General features: G+C 37.4%; 1 non-coding gene and 1 pseudogene across 1 annotated transcript; one reads left to right on the top strand and one right to left on the bottom strand.

The window, feature by feature from the left end:
• Positions 1-728: 728 nt before the first annotated feature.
• On the bottom strand, positions 729-835 carry LOC113002508 (small nucleolar RNA R71). The gene has a single exon (XR_003268062.1). It is a non-coding gene; the product is annotated as a small nucleolar RNA R71 (small nucleolar RNA).
• A 3,469-nt stretch (positions 836-4,304) lies between these two features.
• LOC113002351 (uncharacterized) overlaps positions 4,305-14,487 on the top strand; it is a 56,752-nt pseudogene continuing 46,569 nt past the window's right edge.

The following is a 14,487-nucleotide window of genomic DNA, read 5'->3' on the forward strand; positions in this document are numbered from 1 at the left end:
TTTCATAGTTAGACTTTGAATTTTTGTCTGAAATTTTTTGTGCTATCTTCTCATCATTTTATAAGTTTGCTCACAAAATTTCAAACCTGCACCTTTATTTACATGACAAGGAAACTAGTTGTGCATGCTGAATGTAGTGTATGACTAGAGGCAATCCATCTGACTTACAACCCTTTGACCCTGAGATAGATAGGACATTTCATAGATTAGTTAGGCATCATTTTATACCTTTTGATCATCCTGAGCATTCCATTACTGGTGAATCTGTGCATTCTGTTATTGGTGATTTTGAACTTCCTGATTTGGAGCATTCTGAATCTGAGCATTCTGATTTTGCACATTCTGAGAACATGGCACAACCTCCACCCCGTGAGAGGACTCTAAGGGAAATGGCTGCACCTGATTTCACCTACGAAAGCTTGTGCATCCAATACCCTGATGAGGATGTCCCATATGTTCTTAAAACTGGACTGATTCATTTGCTTCCAAAGTTTCATGGCCTTGCAGGTGAAGACCCGCACAAACATTTGAAGGAATTTTATATTGTCTGCTCCACCATGAAACCCCCACATGTCCAGGAGGATCACATATTTCTGAAGGCTTTTCCTCATTCTCTGGAGGGAGTGGCAAAGGACTGGCTGTATTACCTTGCTCTAAGGTCCATCACGAGCTGGGATGACCTTAAGAGAGTATTCTTAGAAAAAATTTTCCCTGCTTCCAGGACCACAACCATCAGGAAAGATATCTCAGGTATTAGACAACTCAGTGGAGAGAGCCTGTATGAGAACTGGGAGCGATTTAAAAAACTATGTGCCAGTTGCCCTCACCATCAGATTTCGGAGTAGCTTCTTCTCCAATATTTTTATGAAGGACTCAGTAATATGGAGAGAAGTATGATAGATGCTGCCAGTGGTGGAGCCCTTGGAGACATGACTTCTGCTGAAGCCAAAAATTTAATTGAGAAGATGGCTTCCAACTCTCAGCAGTTTAGCGCCAGAAATGATGCCATAGTCATTAGAGGAGTGCATGAGGTAGCTACAAACTCAGCTGCATCATCTGAGACTAAGAAGCTTGAAGGCAAACTGGATGCATTGGTTAACTTGGTAACCCAGCTGGCCTTGAATAAGAAATCTGTACCTGTTGCAAGGGTTTGTGGTTTGTGCTCCTCTGCTGACCACCATACAGACCTTTGCCCTTCCATGCAGCAACCTGGAGCAATCGAGCAGCCTGAAGCTTATGCTGCAAATATTTACAATAGACCTCCTCAACCTCAGCAGCAAAATCAACCACAACAAAACAATTATGACCTCTCCAGCAACAGATACAACCCTGGATGGAGGAATCACCCTAACCTCAGATGGTCCAGCCCTCAGCAACAACAACAGCAGCCTGCTCCTTCCTTCCAAAATGCTGCTGGCCCAAGCAGACCATACATTCCTCCACCAATCCAACAACAACAACAACCCCAGAAACAACCAACAGTTGAGGCCCCTCCACAACCTTCCCTCGAAGAACTTGTGAGGCAAATGACTATGCAGAACATGCAGTTTCAACAAGAGACCAAAGCCTCTATTCAGAGCTTAACCAATCAGATGGGACAATTGGCTACCCAATTGAATCAACAACAGTCCCAGAATTCTGACAAGTTGTCTTCTCAAGCTGTCCAAAATCCCAAAAATGTCAGTGCCATTTCATTGAGGTCGGGAAAGCAGTGTCAAGGACCTCAACCCGTAGCACCTTCCTCATCTGCAAATGAACCTGCCAAACTTCACTCTACTCCAGAAAAAGGTGATGACAAAAATTTACCTAACAATTTCTGTACAGGTGAATCTTCTTCCACAAGTAATTCTGATTTGCAGAAGTAGCACATTCCCCCTCTTCCGTTCCCTCCAAGAGCAGTTTCCAAAAAAAAAATGGAAGAGGCAGAGAAAGAGATCTTGGACACGTTTAGAAAAGTAGAGGTAAACATACCTCTGTTGGATGCAATAAAGCAAATTCCAAGATATGCCAAATTCTTGAAGGAGCTGTGCACTAATAAGCGGAAGCTTAAAGGAAGTGAACGGATTAGCATGGGCAGAAATGTCTCCGCATTGATTGGTAAATCTGTTCCTCAAATTCCTGAAAAATGCAAAGATCCAGGTTCATTCAGCATACCTTGTATTATAGGGAATGGTAAGTTTGACAATGCCATGATAGATTTAGGAGCTTCTGTTAGTGTTATGCCTTTGTCTATTTTTAATTCTCTATCTCTAGGTCCCTTGCAGTCAACTGATGTGGTAATTCATTTAGCTAATAGAAGTGTTGCCTACCCTGTTGGTTTCATAGAAGATGTCTTAGTTAGAGTTGGTGAACTGATTTTCCCTGTTGATTTTTATATTTTGAATATGGAAGATGGATTCTCTCAAGGATCAGTTCCCATCATTCTAGGCAGACCCTTTATGAAAACTGCTAGAACTAAGATAGATGTTTATGCAGGCACATTATCCATGGAGTTTGGTGATATAACTGTTCATTTTAATATTCTGGATGCTATGAAATACCCATCTGAAGATCTTTCTGTATTTCGTGCTGAAATAATTGACCATGTTGTTGATGAATACATGACTGATATTTATTCTAATCTGCATGCTTCTCACTCTTCATGCATTGAGTCTGAAATTGTACTTGATCATATGTCTGAATTTGATGCTGAGAGTGAATCTGAGAGTGAATTTGAGAGTGATATTGATTGCATGTCTGGTGGTGGTGTTTTACCTCTCGAGATTGATTTTATAGAGTCAGATAGGACTAACCATGTTTCAGGAAGTACACATACCTCTGACTTTCTTTATAAGGTAAAGGCTGAGAAACCATCTCCTTGTACCACTGTCCAGCCGACCACACCAGAATTGAAGTCTCTGCCATCAAATTTAAAATACGCTTACTTGGATGATAGCAAGAGTTTTCCAGTGATTATATCTGCCTCCCTTGCTGATGAGCAAGAGGAGAAGTTGTTGTCAGTTCTCAAGAAGCATAAGAAGGCTATAGGCTGGACCCTGGCGGACATTCCTGGTATTAGCCCATCCACATGTATGCATCGAATAAATTTAGAGGATGAAGCTAAACCAGTAAGACAGCCACAGAGAAGACTCAACCCGGTGATTCTTGATGTAGTGAAGAAGGAGATAACCAAGCTTTTGCAAGCTGGAATCATTTATCCTATCTCCAACAGCCAATGGGTGAGTCCCGTCCAGGTAGTCCCGAAGAAGACCGGCCTCACAGTGATAAAAAATGAGAAGGAGGAGCTAATTCCTACTCGGGTGCAGAACAGTTGGAGAGTCTGCATTGACTATAGGAGGCTGAACCAGGTTACCAAAAAGGACCATTTTCCCCTGCCATTCATTGACCAGATGCTTGAATGCCTGGCAGGTAAATCCCACTACTGTTTCCTTGATGGTTTTTCTGGTTATATGCAAATTACTATTGCTCTTGAGGATCAGGAAAAGACCACATTCACCTGCCCCTTCGACACTTTTGCCTATAGGAGGATGCCTTTCGGCCTGTGCAATGCCCCTGGTACCTTCCAGCGGTGCATGATTAGTATTTTCAGTGATTTTTTAGAAAATTGCATAGAGGTGTTTATGGATGATTTCACTGTATATGGATCCTCTTTTGATGGTTGTTTGAATAGTTTGGAAAAAGTTTTGAATAGATGCATTGAAACTAACCTTGTTCTAAATTTTGAAAAATGTCATTTTATGGTTGAGCAAGGTATAGTTTTAGGCCACATTATTTCCAATAAGGGTATTGAAGTAGATCCTGCAAAAATTTCTGTTATTTCACAATTGCCTTACCCCTCTTGTGTACGAGAGGTGCGATCTTTTCTTGGTCATGTAGGATTCTACAGGCGCTTTATAAGGGATTTTAGCAAAGTAGCCCTTCCATTGTCCAACTTGTTGCAAAAGGAGGTGGAGTTTGACTTTAATGACAGATGCAAAGAGGCTTTTGATTGCCTCAAAAGAGTGCTGACTACCACCCCCATCATCCAGGCACCCGACTGGACAACCCCTTTTGAGCTTATGTGTGATGCATCAAATTATGCATTGGGGGCTGTCCTTGCTCAGAAAATTGATAAATTGCCTAGGGTGATATACTATGCTTCTAGGACTTTAGATGCTGCCCAAGCGAATTATACTACTACTGAGAAGGAGCTTTTAGCCATAGTTTTTGCTCTTGAAAAATTTTGATCTTATTTGCTTGGTAACCGCATTATTGTTTATATTGACCATGCAGCTTTAAAGTACTTGTTGAAGAAGGCTGATTCTAAGCCTAGGTTGATCCGATGGATGCTCTGGCTCCAAGAGTTTGACTTGGAGATCCGTGATAGGAGCGGAGCACAAAATCTAGTTGCTGATCATTTGAGTCGTATCTAACGTGTATCTGATGTAGATTCACCTATTCGGGATGATTTCCCGGATGATCATTTGTATATACTGTATATTATTTCTGGCTCTCTTTCTACTCCCTGGTTTGCTAATATTGTCAATTATTTAGTTGCTTCTGTTTTTCCTCCCTTAGCATCTAAGGCCCAAAAAGATAAAATTAAAAGTGATGCTAAGCATTTTATTTGGGATGACCCCTACTTGTGGAAATTGTGCAGTGATCAGGTCATTAGACAGTGCATTCCAGATCATGAGACTGACTCAGTCCTACAGTTCTGTCATTCTTCCGCACCGGGAGGTCATCTGGGTGTTCAAAGGACAGCTCGCAAAGTGCTTGTTTGTGGTTTTTATTGGCCCACCATCTTTAAAGATGCGTGGAAGATCTGTAGCACTTGTGAGCAGTGTCAGAGAGCAGGAAATACACTTACATGGCGACAACAAATGCCTCAGCAACCTATGCTATTCTGTGAGGTGTTTGATGTCTGGGGTATAGATTTCATGGGTCCTTTTCCTGTCTCTTTTGGTTATGTTTACATTCTCCTTGCAGTTGACTATGTTTCAAAATGGGTGGAAGCCAAGCCCACTAGAACTAATGATGCTAAAGTTGTCGCAGACTTTGTCAGGTCTAATTTGTTTTGCAGGTTTGGAGTACCTAAAGCAATTGTTAGTGATCAAGGAACCCATTTTTGCAACAGGACAATGCATGCCTTGCTTAAAAAGTACGGGGTGGTACACAGGGTATCCACACCATACCACCCCTAGACCAATGGACAGGCAGAAATTTCTAACCGAGAAATCAAGCGAATTTTAGAGAAGATTGTGCAGCCAAGCAGGAAAGATTGGAGTACCAGGCTTGATGATGCTCTCTGGGCACATCGGACTGCCTACAAAGCACCCATAGGAATGTCTCCTTATCGGGTTGTCTTTGGAAAGGCATGTCATCTTCCAGTGGAAATTGAGCACAAAGCTTACTGGGCAGTGAAGACTTGCAACTTCTCTATGGATCAAGCTGGTGAGGAAAGAAAGTTGCAACTGAGTGAGTTAGATGAAATCCGCCTAGAAGCCTATGAGAATGCCAAGTTCTACAAAGAAAAGACCAAGAAGTTCCATGATAGCATGATAGTTAAAAAAGACTTCGTGGTTGGGCAAAAAGTGTTATTGTATAATTCTAGGCTTGGACTCATGAGTGGTAAGTTGAGGTCTAAGTGGATTGGTCCTTTTGTTGTTACTAATGTTTTTCCTTATGGTACAGTTGAGATCAAAAGCGACTCCACAAACAAGAGCTTCAAGGTCAACGAACATCGACTTAAGCCATTCCTCACGAACCCTTCTTTAGTGGACGTAATGGTGGAAGAGACTTCCTTACTCCACCCTACTCTTCCTCCACCATGACTTAGGGAGTTTTTCTTTTCCTATCTCCTTCTTTGCTTTTATTACACTTGTCCGATTCTCTTTGATGATTTAATTGTTTTTAATCTTTTAATTGTGCTACATTGAGGACAATGTGTTGTTTAAGTATGGGGGGGGGGTGTTCTTTGGTTTTGCTAGTTTTGTTGGTTTTGTTAATTTGTTAGTTGTGTTAATTTGTTAATGTTGTTAGTTTCGTCGGATTTTTAGTTTAATATTTTGGGTCAATTTTGTGTGCACGTACGACTTTGCATGTTTTTCTTTGAATTATAGGATATGTTCAAGAAATGGGTAATTGTTTTGAAAATAAAAGTTCTTGACATTTTGTGACTTGAAATCCTTGATTCTTCTCTACATGTCATGATAGTTTTGAAAGCTCAATTTGAAAGTGATGAGTTTACCTTTGTGAGAATTTGAGCCATCCATCATCATAATCATTTGGTGTGTTTTGCCCCATTGATTGCTTGCATAATAGCCTTGGCTTGATTCTTGTTGATTTATCCTAATTCACATGCATATTTGGAAATGATTTGAGGCAATTTTGTTCTTATAAGCTTCTAGACAAATGGACTTACCTTGAATTAATTCCTTTGATAGCCCTTTTGAGCCTTGTTTCCCTTTCCTTGTTTTGAAGCTCACTACAAGCCTTAAGTGAAAAACCATGATATCACCATATCCTTAAGGAATTTTGGAGCTTTGGAATTGTTTTGGGAATAAGTATGGGGGTTTTTTGTTTCATTGGACAACTTGTTTTGTTGGCTATGCTTCATGATGCATTTTGGGCCATACTTGATGTACATTGTATATTGGTTAAATGTTGGACATGCTGAATGAAATGTTGTTTCTCAAAGGCTATAGAGTTAAAAAAAAAAGAGAAAAAAAAGAGAAAAAAAAAATTCGAAAAAAGAAAAAGAAAAGCAACAAAGCAATAAAGTCGGTTCTTACCGTTTTATACTACTTGCGCGATCTGGTGCACTTGCTGGAAGCGAACAAGTTTTTGGCGCCGTTGCCGGGGAACTTCTTTTTATTTGGAAAGTTAGTTCGTTTTTTGGTGTCTATTCTTTATTCGTTATTCTTTGATTATCTGTGAATAGTTGTTTTCAATTCATATTTGTTTTCTCTTATTGAATTGGGCAACCGCTGTTCTGTTAGTATTTTGTATGTATAGAATCTCCTACAGGTGGCTTAATTATTCCTAAGGAAGACAAATCTCTTACCGCTGTATCATGAAGATTGTTATCTCTATTCCACTAATAAATTGTGATTTTGCTAGAGGAGAACATCACCAGGACAGTTGCTATTTTTATTCTTTAAATAACTTTGATCGGAGGCAGGAACCGGCCATGTACAACTATTATGAGAAAGGAAGAGCTCCTAATCTTGAAAGTGTATTGGCAGACTTCATGACGTACCAAGCTAGCTCTAAAGGTGACTATTATTCCATGCAACAATAGGGAATTCAGTTTGAAAAGGACTATTCTTCTGTAGATTATCAATGGGAGTCAGAATGGCAACCTTATTATCAAAATGAAGCAGAAGGATTGTCTAGTCTGGATGACCTGCTAATGCAATTCAAAGATACTGTAGATTCAATGAAACAAGCTTTTAAAAGAACTGAAACTCAGCTTGGCAAATTGGTAGATGGCATGGCTAAAGTTATGGACAGAAGAGAAGAAGAGTATGCAAAGATTGAAGCACATCAAGAAAGCATTCTTCAAGTTACCACAATCCATCATCAATTGATCAATGAAGAAGAAAAGGATGAAGTCTCCAGTACTCCAGAATATCCTTGCATGGCAACTGTTGGCTATGTTGTAGGTGCAGATAAAGGTCGATTGGAACTTAGTGTGGAGGATCAGAAAATCTCTTTTGACCTCATTGAAGCCATGAAACACTCAGATATGGGTGATGCCTGTTTTGAAGAAGAAGAGGTGGAGCAGGAAATAGCATCATCAACTTCAACCATGATATTACAGTTTCCTTTGGAAAAAGAACCTGGTTATGTGGTAGATTGCTTAGTTTGTGATGAAGAGCCTGATGATCCAAAAAACAACTCTGTTGGTCATGTGGTATTTGAAGAATTAAAAAATTTTAGACCAACAAAAAAGCCCAAAGCAGAATTAAAGACCCTTCCAACGCATTTAAAGTATGTGTTCTTCGAGAATAATGAGACCAAACTTGTTATACATAGCAACTCTTTGAATAAGGAGGAAGAGGATCAACTGGTGCATATTCTAAAACATTGTAAAGCGGCTATTGGTTGGCACATCTCTGATTTAAAAGGAATCAGTTGTAGAAGCAAGCTTCATGATGATGAATCAAGATTGATTCAAGGAGTTTCGATGATAACAAAGATGATGACAAAAAGCCCAAGAGAATGAGTTCAAGATTGAGTCAAGAACACTTCAAGAATCAAGAGAAATTTGATTTCAAGATTCAAGAATCAAGTTTCAAGATTCAAGTTTCAAGAATCAAGAGTCAAGAATAATCAAGTTGAAGATTCAAGAATCAAGAAAAGACTAAATCAAGATGAGTAGTAAAAAATTTTTTCAAAACATTGAGTAGCACATGAAGTTTTCACAAAATCTTTTACCAAAGAGTTTTTACTCTCTGGTAATCGATTACCAGTTTATTGTAATCGATTACCAGTAGCAAAGATTATTTTCAATAAGCTTTCAACTGAATTTACAACGTTCCAATCGATTTCAAAATGGTGTAATCGATTACAATTATTTGGTAATCGATTACCAGTATGTTTGAACGTTGAAATTCAAATTCAATTATGAAGAGTCACATCCTTTCACAAAAATGCTTTGTGTAATCGATTACAATGATTTGGTAATCGATTACCAGTGATGGGTTTTGAATAAAAATCAAAAGATGTAACTCTTCCAATGGTTTTCAAGTTTTTCTAAAGGTTATAACTCCTTTAATGGTTTTCTTGACTAGAAATTAAAATCTATAAAAGCAAGACCTTGACTTGCATTTTAGAAAAATTCATAACAATTATTAAAACTTTTCCAATTAACTTTTGAACATCTCTTTGAACTTGTACTTCTTCTTCTTCCTTTGCCAAAAGCTTTCTAAAGTTTTCTGGTTTTCTAAACCTTGAAAACAAAAGTGTGCTATTCATCTTTTTCATTCCCTTCCCCCTTTGCCAAAAAAAATTCGCCAAGGACTAACTGCCTGAATTCTTTTTTGTTGGATCAAGTGGCCTCGGAATAATTAAGAAGGGGGGGTTGAATTAATTATTAACGAACCTTTACTAATTAAAAATCTATCCTTCTTAATATTACCAAAAGTAAAAGCAATAATTAAAGTGCACAACAGAAATTAAAAGAGTAGGGAAGAAGAAGACAAACACAAGAGATTTATACTAGTTCGGCAACAACCCGTGTCTACATCCAGTCCCCAAGCGACCTGCGGTGCTTGAGATTTCTTTTCAACCTTGTAAAAATCCTTTTACAACCAAAGATCCACAAGGGATGTACCCTCTCTTGTTCTCTTTGAACAACCTAGTAGATGTATACTCCACTAAAACTGATCCACAAGAGATATACCCTCTCTTGTTCTCAGTCACAACAACCCAAGTAGATGTACCCTCTTCTTGTACCACAAAGGATGTACCCTCCAATGTGTTAAGACAAAGTTCTCAGGCGGTTAGTCCTTTGAAACTTTGTGAAGGGGGAAACAAAAGAATTCTCAGGCGGTTAGTCCTTTGAAATCTTTTGTTTTAGGGAATGGGAAGAATCAAAAGAATTCTCAGACTGTGTCATTTTGAATTCTTTGACAAGGGAGAAGGGAGACACAAAAGAATTCAGGCGGTTAGTCCTTCGTTCTTTTGGAAAAGGGAGAAGAGAGACACAAAAAGAATTCAGGCGGTTAGTCCTTGGCGAATTCTTTTTGGCAAAGGTAGAAGGGAATGAAAAAGATGAATAACACAAGTTTTTGAACAAAGAACTTTTCTTGGAAGAGAAAGTTTTGAGCAAAAACTTTTAGAAAGATGAAGAGAAGATGAAATAAGAAAGTTCTGAATGAAATGAAAGAAGATGTTGAAAGATAGATTGAAAGATAGAATGATTGAAAGAGATGACGGATATGAATCAATTGAATTGAATTTTTGTTTCTTGCCAAGGTCACATATTTATAGTTTCTTGATGGCTCAAGTCAAAACTTGTAACTCTTGGCAATTCCTTTAAAACTAATCACTTAAAAAGATATGACTTTTGAAAGAATCTTCAGAAACAAGTCACTTGAAAAATGTGACTTTTGGAAATGAATTTTTCGAAAATAGTCACTGGTAATCGATTACCATAAAGGTGTAATCGATTACACATCAACAGATGTGACTCTTCATTTTTAATTTTGAAAATTTTAACGTTTTAAAACAACTGGTAATCGATTACTATAATCTGGTAATCGATTACCAAAGAGTAAAACCCTTTGGTAATGATTTTGTGAAAACTTCTTGTGCTATTCAATGTTTTGAAAAAAAAATTTATACTTATCTTGATTAAGTCTTCTCTTGATTCTTGAATCTTTATCTTAATTATTCTTGAATCTTGAATCTTCTTGATGAAACTTTCTCTTGATTCTTGAATTGTTCTTGACTCAATCTTGAAATCATTCTCATGTGCTTTTTGTCATCATCTTTGTTATCATCAAAACACCTTGAATCAATCTTGATTCATCATCATGAAGCTATGAAGTTTGCTTCTACAATCTCCCCCTTTTTGATGATGACAACTCTGAAATCAAGAAACACATAGACACACTTTTTCCTAGTCGATCACTCACTTAAATTCTCCCCCTTTGTTTTTGAGTTTATGCTTCACTTGAAATTAAGTTAATTACTCATGCGAGTTCTTGATTTAATCCCTATTTCTCTCCCCCTTTGGCATCAACAAAAAGCCAAAGTGCGTAACAAGTATAAGACAAACATATACTATTAATCATTCACAAGGCATACATTGAAGAATATAAACCAATCATGAAGCAAGAAACATAAATAGATCAAATATATAAAAACCACATAGTCATATAACATAATTCATAATTGTGCAATCAAACCATGCAAATAAAGAAACACTAAATTATCCAAATGTCATAATATAGCCAAATACACGGCTAGAAAACAAAGTACTAGTAATATTAAATAATAGAAAACTAAGATAATGGTGGCGGCGGTGGTGGTAGATCAAAGCTCGTACAAATATAAGAAACATCTTCTTCGACCTTGGTGATTCTTGACTCCATCTCATTAAAGCGCATGCCCACTTGTAACTCCAAAGTATCAAACCTTTCACCAACAAAGGTTTGAAGACCATCGAACCTATCCAAAATCTTTTGAAGAAGAGAGGAATCTTCTCCACCATGTTCTTCTTCATCAACAGGTCGAGCATCCTTTTTCACCCAAGAGCCATCACGCTCATTTTGATAACCAAAGGATGCAATGACAACAGCACCTATTAGAAAGGATCTCTTGATTTGAACATAAGGTTCAGAATCAAGAGGGACGTTAAAGTGTTGAAGGAAGAGAGTGACTAGATGAGGATATGGTAATGGAGCATTTAATCGCAATGCCTTATGCATGCGATATCGGACTAAGTGTGCCCAATCAAATTGTCGGCCTTTATGAAAGGCCCACATAACAATAAGATCTTCTTCAGAAACCTGTGCAAGGTTTGAAGATCTTGGAAGCAAGATACGAACAATAAGGTAATGAAGGATGCGGCTCTCAAAAGCCAATGAACTGGCAAGAAGCCTTCCGGTCATATCCGCTTGTTTGGTGCAAACCAACCGGCAGGCATCATGCACAGAAAATTCATATTTCCAATCATCAATCAATGTACCTTCAAATGGTACACCTTCACTGGATGATTGGGTTAACTCATAGAATAGGGATTGGTCAAAGACCATTTTAATCCCATACACTTCAGAAATTAAAGTGCCTTCTTGGATTTCAAGGTTTGAATAGAAGGCTTTGACTAACTCAGAGTAAACAGGAAATTTTAAAGACATGAAAGGAATAAGATTGGAGTTTTCAAATGCCTGAATGCATTCAAAACTCTCATTTGAAAAGAAATCCATATCAATGAATTTTGGATGAACAATAGAACGAGAAGAAAAGAGATTTGTGTACCGTATCCGCTGTTCTTTGGATGAAAACAATGAGGCAGAGGGAATAGAGGAAGGAATCGGCGTTTCCTGAGTCTCAGAATGCCATTGACTCTGACTCAAAGTACCCTTTCGCTTCTATGATGGTTCCGCCATTTGAAGAGATTATTTGAAATTTTAATTGGTTCAAATGAAAGAGAATGAAAAAAGATGAAGTTTGGGCTTTGTTGGGAGTGATTTGGACAAGAAATGAGCGAGATATGGTTGAAGAAAGATTTGGGGACGAGGGTTTTCGAGAAGAAGAGGGGTTGCAGATTTCAAAATTTGAAATTTGAATATATAGGTGCAGGGACGCGTGGTAATCAATTACACTAATATGGTAATCGATTGCCAGAGAGCAACATAGCCAAAAATAACTGCTTGTAATCGAGTACACTAATATGGTAATCGATTACCAGTAGTCATTTTAGCCTAAAAATAAAAACTAATTGACTTTTTAGGGAAGAAGGAATTTGAATGAGTATCAAAATACTTTTTAATAAAAAATATATTAAAAATACTTTATGAATGAATCTTAATCAAGTAATTCACATATCATATTTAAAATTATGCAATAATATTAAAAAAAAATGCAGATATTCAATTATATCAAAGTAATCAAACACAAGTATTGAAGAATAATGATTATAGATATTATCAAAATATTTGAATGAAGATTTCATGCAAAGAAGATAAACTTAATCAAGAACACATACTCATAATTTCAATCAATCAAAACAAACAAATAATGAAAAATTGTTAGTCATCATAATCAAATTAATTGAAGGAAAATATAAACTAAAAATATATTTTAACAAGAGAATGGTTTTGATATTACCTTTTTCATGATTAAGGTGTCTAGATCTTCAAAGATGAAAGTCATACTTTTGCTCTTTGTTTAACCTTCTTGAGAAATGTTCTCATCACTCTCATAATCCTTGGTTAGAAGATTGATCTCCTTTTCTAAACCATCGGATGAATCATTGTCATCCTATGCAATGTAGGCCTTCTTGGTTCTTCTTTCATCATACCTTTTCTTATCACTTTTCTCAGGTCATTCTTCATTTGAAGGACAATTAGCTTTGATGTGACCAAGTTGGTTGCATTTGTAAAATCTAAGGACTTGAGAGTCTTCTTGTGATCTTCTTCCATTGTTAAAGTTTTGACGCCTCTCTATTCTTCTTCTCTTGACAAATTTCTGGAACTTCTTCACAAAGAGTGAGAAGTCTTCTTCATCATCTGAATCTTCTTCTTCAGTTCCTTCTTGTATTAATGATGAGGCTTTAAGTTCTATACTTCTCTTCTTTCTGTCGGTTTCTTCATTTTGATTAAGACGTTGGAGTTCCATTTCATGTTCCTGCAATTTTCCAATCAGGGTAGCAAGAGACATAGAAGAGAGATCTTTACTTTCAGAAATAGCAGTTACCTTGGGCTGCCATTCCCTACTTAAGCATCTTAAAACTTTATTAATCAAATCTTTAATAGGGAAGATTTTTCCTAAAGAGCCAAGATGGTTAACTATATGTGTAAATCTTTTCTGCATGCTATGGATGTTTTCATTAGGGTTCAACCTAAATAATTCATACTCATGTGTAAGAGTATTGACTCTAGATCTTTTTATGTCAGTGGTTCCTTCATGTGTAAGTTGGAGAGTATCCCACATCTCCTTGGCATTTGTGCAATTTGACACTCTAAAATACTCATCTATTTCTAGGGCTGAAGTAATAATGTTTTTGGCTTTAAGATCATGCTGGATTCTTCTTCTATCTTCTTCTGTCCACTTATCTCTAGGTTTTTGTGTTGTGGTGCTTGTGCTTACATCTACTACAGTGGGTATGTATGGTCCTATTTCTATTGCTTCCCAAATATTTAAATCTATGGCTTCCATGAAAATCTGCATACGAGTTTTCCAATAATGGTAACTCTCACCATTGAAAATGGGTGGTCTATGAATGGAATTTCCTTCAAGAAACAAAGGATTTGAAGAGGCCATGAATCTTGAAGTGGTTAAACTTTCTACAAGATACCTGCTCTGATACCACTTGTTGGATCAAGTGGCCTTGGAATAATTAGGAAGGGGGGGTTAAATTAATTATTAACGAACCTTTACTAAATAAAAATCTGTCCTTCTTAATATTACCAAAAGTAAAAGCAATAATTAAAGTGTACAACAGAAATTAAAAGAGTAGGGAAGAAGAAGACAAACACAAGAGATTTATACTGGTTCGGCAACAACCCGTGCCTACATCCAGTCCCCAAGCGACCTGCGGTCCTTGAGATTTCTTTTCATCCTTGTAAAAATCCTTTTACAAGCAAAGATCCAAAAGGGATGTACCCTTCCTTGTTCTCTTTGAACAACCTAGTGGATGTACCCTCCACTAGAACTGATCCACAACAGATGTACCCTCTCTTGTTCTTAGTCACAACAACCCAAGTAGATGTACCCTCTACTTGTACCACAAAGGATGTGCCCTCCAATGTGTTAAGACAAAGTTCTCAGGCG

The sequence above is a fragment of the Glycine max genome, chromosome 8 (genome assembly GCF_000004515.6).
Source record: "Glycine max cultivar Williams 82 chromosome 8, Glycine_max_v4.0, whole genome shotgun sequence".
NCBI lineage: Eukaryota > Viridiplantae > Streptophyta > Magnoliopsida > Fabales > Fabaceae > Glycine > Glycine max.